This window comes from Gavialis gangeticus, unplaced genomic scaffold (genome assembly GCF_001723915.1).
Source record: "Gavialis gangeticus isolate Ggan-Ray unplaced genomic scaffold, GavGan_comp1, whole genome shotgun sequence".
Taxonomy (NCBI): domain Eukaryota; kingdom Metazoa; phylum Chordata; order Crocodylia; family Gavialidae; genus Gavialis; species Gavialis gangeticus.
In genome coordinates, this window is record NW_017729011.1 from 15,710,472 (window position 1) to 15,717,151 (window position 6,680).

A 6,680-nucleotide genomic window follows, 5' to 3' on the forward strand; every position below is an offset into this window, starting at 1 on the left:
GGGGCAGCAGCCGCCCGGGGAAGCGGCGCGAGTCTCTCCTGGGGGGTCCTGGGTCTATCTAGGGGGGGCTGAGTCTCTCCAGAGCATCCTTGTGTCCCTCCAGAGGGTCCTGGGTCTCTCCAAGGGGACCTTGAGTCTCTCCTGGGGATCCTGGGTTTCTCTAGGGGGTGCTGAGTCTCTTCAGCGCACCCTTGTGTCTTTCCAGCACACCCTTGAATCTCTCCAGTGGGGCATGAGTCTCTCCAGGGGACCCTTGAGTCTCTCCAGTGGGATGTGAGTCTTTCCAGGGCACTTTCTATCTCTCCAGGGGGTCCTGAGTCCATCTCGGGGGCCCTTGTGTCTCTTCATGGGGTCCCGAGTCTCTCCAGGGCACCCTTGTGTCTCTCCAAGGGGTCCTAGAGTCTCTCCAGGGGGTCCCGTGTCTCTCCAGGGTGCCCTTATGTCCATCCAGGGGTGTCTTGAATCTCTCCAGGGGAGTTTCACATCTATCTAGGGGTGCCTCCAGTCTACCCAGGGGGAGCCTTGAGTCTGTAGAGGTTGAGAACCGCTGCCCCAGAGAACATGCTCAGGGATGTGGTTTAAAAGGCAGTGCCACATGCAGTGTCTTCAGAAAGTAACCAGTTCTCTTGGCGCTCTTCGCTCCAGGTGACTAGAACAAGCGACCGCTGCCACTAACAGAGCAAAGCTGGAGTCAGCACCTTTTTATTTTTTTTTAAGGGCCAGATTTTATCTGGTGCTTGATGTCTCATTGCATGTCCACGTAGGGTGCAATCCGTCCAGTCATTTGGCACCAGCAGGCACACGCGAGCTCAGATACTGCAAGATGCATGCATCGCTTTGTACGAGCTGTGTTCACTCTGGTATTCCCGATAATAACAGCACATCGGACAGCACGGCCGTCTGGATTTGCAAAACCCCACCGGAAACCAGTCTGTCACAAGCAGTTTTTCAGCGGGCATCCCCAGCCCCCACATGTGAGAAGAGGTTTTGTAAAGGCCCTTCGTTTTCTACACTGAGACCTGGTGGGAACAAAAGACGCGGCATTTGCTATCCCACATCCTTGGCAGTCTCTTGGGACACGCGGGCCTCCGTGACGTTAATGGCAGCTTCACCACTGACTTCAGTGGAGCTAGGGTGTTCTTTCCCCCAGTCCTAACCCCTTGTCCTTGCTCATCCTGCCACCCTCTGCCTGGTGTCTGGGCTATAGGCAGCACTGGACAGACGGTACAGGACATGCCATGCCAGGGACAAAAGCAAGCAAAGGCTCTAAGGGCCGCTCCAGGGCTGGGCTCAGCGCCAGGGTCACAGACTGGTGGAGCAAAGCATGGTCTAACAGTAGAACGGACAAAGCCTGCTCCTTGAGGCCAAGGGATGTATGGTCTCTGCCTAGGGCCTGCCCCACTGGCGAAACTGCCCGAGGCAGTAGGCCTTCACCTTTAATAACCACTGATCAAACGTGCTCCATACCCGCTGGGGGTAGGGTTTCAGGATCCTATCTTTAGAAATTAATCTGCCCTTTGACATTTCCTGTAATAAATAAAAGGCCTCGTTTACTATCCAGCTCCATCTGTCTCTAATTAATGCTCCATCTCACCAAACCCCAGCTTGCTTAGCTAATATGCATCTCTCCCCGCCCACCACACATTTTCCTTTCCCTGGGCATGGCTTCCCCATGCTCTGCTCTTGATACACAGGGCTGTCTGGTTTGGAAGCTGTGCTTCCCCGGGCTGTGGGAGCAATTGGGAACCCAAATAAGAGGCATGGAGGAGCTGCGGTCTTATTTATGGCCCTGGGAAGATGGTCAGGGGAAGGGGAGCTTTGTGTTTTCCACTAGGCCTATGTTGGTCCTGGTACCCTACAGTGCCTTGGGGCCATGAATCTAACCTGCAATTGACCCATGCATGCCTGGCTCCCAGATTTCAATCCAGCCTGCACAGCTCTGCAAAGCACAGGGTGGCCGTGCCCTGATAGAAGGGGAATGATCCAACTTGTGGGACAGAGCAGAGCAGGCCCTAGGGAGTGTCAGAGGCAGGCTGGCACAGGGCAGCAGGTCTGGCAGGAGGAAGTGTGAGGGGGAACAAGGTTGCAGGGAGGGCCTTTAAGTTGGGCTTTCAGAAAGGCACAGCCACTCTTCTGAGATCCAACAAGAACAGCTCCTCAAGCTACCTGCCTCTGGGTCTGCTGGTACCCTGCTGTCGCAGGCCTATGACCTGCTTGGAGGGGAAAGCACTGAGCCTCCACCTGGCTCCTAGATACTCTGCTAAGTAAATCAGGAGTAACTCCAGAGAAAGTAGAGAAGTTAGACCAACTTGAAACATGTACCAGGGACAATGCTCCAGGGTCAGCTGCCATGCAGAGGATTTCCCTGCTCCGTCCACACACCTGTCCACTGCCTGGGGCTCGGGGTTTGCCAGCACTCCCCGCAGCTGCTCACTTCAGGGGGAACAGTGCTGGGCGGCTCTGGCACTGCACAAAACTCAAGGCAAATGGGAGCCCTGCAAGGCGCTGAGCCCAAGCCCTGCCCAGCCTGCCTGCCACATCCCTGAGAGCTCACCAGGGGCTAAAAAGGTTACTCAAGCCTGGGTGAGGGCATCACAGCAGGGCATTGGCCTCACCACTGCAAGAACCTGGGGTGAGGAATGCCGCACCTGGCTGGGTCAAGCGGCTGCAGCCGGAAGGCCATGCCGGCAAGCCAGCAATTCGCAGGCTGCCTGCCTCTTTCACCAATTAATCATCAGTTTGTAATTTGGGAAAGGGGCATGATCCCCTGCCACCCTCCCTGCCCTGGAATGGGTGTGAAAAGCACTAAATCTTTCAGCAGTGTTTGCCTGGGAAAGCGCTCCAGGCTCCGAGACAGACGGACGTGTCAGACCTGAGAACAAGCACCTGGTGCCTGGAGCCATGAGCAAGGGGAAGCGTGTCAGCCAGACGGGTCAGGGACAGCTCAGTTGCCAAATGAGCCCTTCACACACATGCACACACAGCCACACACCCCTGTCCACCCCCCCAATTCCTCCCCACCCCACACTGCTGTACAGAGGCAGCTTCAGGCTTTCCCCTCTCCCCCTGCTTTCTTTAGCATGCAGTGGGACATGACTGCTCTTAAGTCCTCCTTACACCAAAGTCCTCCAAGGGGAGCTTTGTTCCAAGCAAACTGGCATTCACTGGCCTTCCCCTTGTGGTCCTAAGGCTGATCACTGTCTGACAGGTTCTAACCAAGGAAGCCAAATCCAGCTTGGAGACACTGGGATGCCCAACACCTGAGGGTGCTCAGAAAAGCCTCTTAGCAAGTCTCCATGTCACCAACAGCCTGGGCTCTCTGCATCCATCCCCTTGGCATGGCTGCACATGGCTGTGGAAGACGCAGGACACGGGGACTGCGCTGCAGGCTGTAGAAAGCTTTCATCATGCTGGAGTGTAAAGGTGCTACTCTCCTGCCCGCATGCCCGCTCCTTCTAGCACTCCCCAGTCCCAGGCTGGCGGCCTTGCCAGACCCAGACGAACAGCACTTGCAGTCGGAAGAGCTCAGCCGTGTGTACCTATAACGAGCCTTCTCCATCTGCAGCAGAGCCTGGCCTGCCCCCCTCCGGCACTGCAGTCCCTGGAGGTGCCTGAGCCCAAGCTCTCCAGCAAAGGAATCTAGTGAAGCCCAGGGTCTTAAAGCAGGACTCCGAGGGTGGGCGGGGAAAAGCTTATCCCAGGATTTTTTATTATTAGCCTTTTATTGGAATTTCCAGACACTGGGATGCTTGGAAAGGGAACAATGAGCAGAGCCGGCCTGTGCTGGGGTTTTGTTAATGGATGGAATCCAAATTTCGACAGAGAGCCGCACCCAGGGGGTGGAATTTGGGCGCATGGGCCCGACCATTTGGCATTTTTCTGACATGCAGTCACAAAATGCTCCCTTCGCCTCCCACCCCTTCCTCTCTGTTGGCGGCAGAGCAGTGGGGTGGCGGGCACGGGCCTGGCCTTCTTGTGGTAAAAAGGGGGCCCAACAGCTTGAGCTCATCTCTTTTTCCCTAGACCACGGCATGTGACGAACAGCCTCCTGCCCGAGCGACATGAGCTTGCAAACTAAAACATGGGCCTCTACCCTTGGAGCTGAAGGAGCTGCTCCCCTCCCTGGTATGAGTTGGAAGCCTCTTATCCATTACCCAAGACCCCCCTCCCCCCAACTTCTTTAGTGTGCCTTGGCTTTAAACTGCCCACTCGCATGGTGAAAAGGGCACTGTTTCCATGGTTTACTTAATGCTTGGCTTCCCTGATAATGCCACAGAGAGGGCAGAGTCTGCCGGCCGTGACAACAGTGACTGTAAAGCAGACATCCCACCGGCAAGCCAACACTGATGCTCTGAACCTCCCTTCCTGCAGGCTTTGAGATGGTGATGGCCTCTCAACACTGCTGACCTAGATCTGGGGACCTGCAGGCAAGTGGCAAATAGCTCCTGGGACCCAGTCCCTAGCGGGCAGCCCAGTACCCTGGAGCAGGGGCACAGCTGTAGAGATAGGCTTTGACTGTCAATGCTGCAGGGGGATGAAGGTCCCCGTGGAAGCACCCGCAGCACTAACACCACGTTCTAATAATCAACTACAAGTCTTGGTCATGCTACGGCATGGGGGCAGCTCTCACCTGGGGTGTCTCTGAGCATCTGGACAGTGAGCACAAGCCTGTGATGAGGAAGGAAAACTGGGTGGAGAATTAAATCTCCAGTATGCCTTTCCCTAAGCCCCACTGCCACCAGCACATAGCTTTCCACTTTGCAAGCCAGTTGCCCCAGCTCCCTCATCCAGAGAGAAAGTGTTCTCCTGTCCTTCGGTAGCACACTTGGACCTTTTGGGGCTGATTCTGGCAAAAGAAACTGTGCAAACAAAGGGCTTGATAGTAAAATGACCATAGACTGCAGTGGGCTTTACAATAGGCCGCAGAAACCCTAGAAATCACAGACAAGTGGGTCACCCAGTCCAACCCCCTGCAGGATCATCCCTTTCCAACCATCCTATACAAATCCAGAATCTAAGCTCTTAGTAAAACTATCATCAACCTTGACACAACACAAGACATCACACCTGAACCTGCTACAGGTAAAGCTGGGGGATCTCGGCACCCACCACCCCACTTCTGTAAAAGGTTGTTAATATATGCTCAGGAGATCCAGGAAGAGGCTACACGCTGTGCTACAGAGGAAGGCAGAAACCCCCACAATCTAGACCATGGGGGAAAATTTCTTCCTGACCCCAAATAAAGCTATCAGTGTACCCCTGAGCAGAGGGACAAGACCCTCTAGCCAGGAACCTCCAGATTTAAATCCCAGCAGCAACACTGGCACACCCCAATCAAAATCCCCAGCTTTGGCTGCAGCATATAGCCTGCCCTTCATGCCTGAGTCATTCAGAGAGGGGATGCCATGCCAGACTGGAACTATTCAGCTGTCTTGGGAGCGGGGAGCAGGCTCTCAGGGGGTCCATCTGCTGGAGCAGACCCCACCAGCCTGCGGTGCTAGCGGGGCTTGGTTTTGCGGCTGCATATAGACAAACAACAGCAGCGTTTCACCCCTCAGTAGCTCTTTCCACATCTGGGTCTCAAGGCACTTTGCACACGCGGGTGAGTTGAGGAGGCCGTGGCCCGCTGTACGTTATTGCCGCATTCTGTTTTCTTGCAAACTCCTCTGGGGGAGGGAGAGGAACTCACTCTGTGTCTTCTAGCCCCCTGTGCAAAGAAAACTGAAAAATCTCCCCTCCCCACCCCTTGCAGAGACGTTCAGTGCTTGGGTGGAATTTTCCTCTTTGCCAAAGAAAGTTCATTCACGTACAAGCCGCCTTTAGAGGATCACAGCATGAGCATATGGGTGTGTGAGAATAACATACAGCATGCGAGTATCACTGGTCCCTTCCATGCCAGAGCTCCTGCCTCCCTGACTGCTGGCCCTGGTCAGACCCCACCGCCATGAAAGAGTCCAGCTGGGGGGGGACGGACACTGATTCTGCACCATTGAAACCAATGGAAGTTTTACCACTGACCTGAGTGGCAGCAAGTCCAGGCCCTTGATGCCTCTGGCTACAGCACTGTAGGCTGGAATTCAGGACTCTGGGTCCTGTAACAAGGTTTGTTGCTAGAGTCACTGGGTATGCCAACACCATGCCCCTGGCATGTCCAGGGTGGGAAGTGCCAAGCACACTCCCCACCCAGGACCCAGTGTGGTGAAGCTGCCCTGCAGTGGGCTTGTGGCTGCTCTCAAGCACGTGGAGATCTCAAGAGGGCCTGTGGGTAGACGCCCCAGAAGTGGCTTGGCCTGTGTGTGCTCAGGAGCGAGCTATAACTGAACCCACTGTGTCTTCATTTAACTCACTTCCCCCCTTATGTGGCTGCTTCTTCATCAGAGCAACATGGGTGCTCACTCAGCTGAAAGGGGCTGTTTCAGTTCAAGGGGGGGGCTCTACCCCACCATCAGCCGGACCTGGCTCTACAAGCTCCTCTATCACCCTTTCACTGGGCTTAACCGTGACCTGGGCAACTGTACCCACAGACCTGTCAGCCCAGGAAAGTTTCTCATTAGCCATGTTTCAGAGGTGCAACCTTTGCCCCCTCACAGCCATTTATACCCCTGGAGTCTACGATATATCAGCACATTTCTGCTTGGGCAGGCACCTCCATTAGAATAACCCCTGCAGGGTAGGAAGAA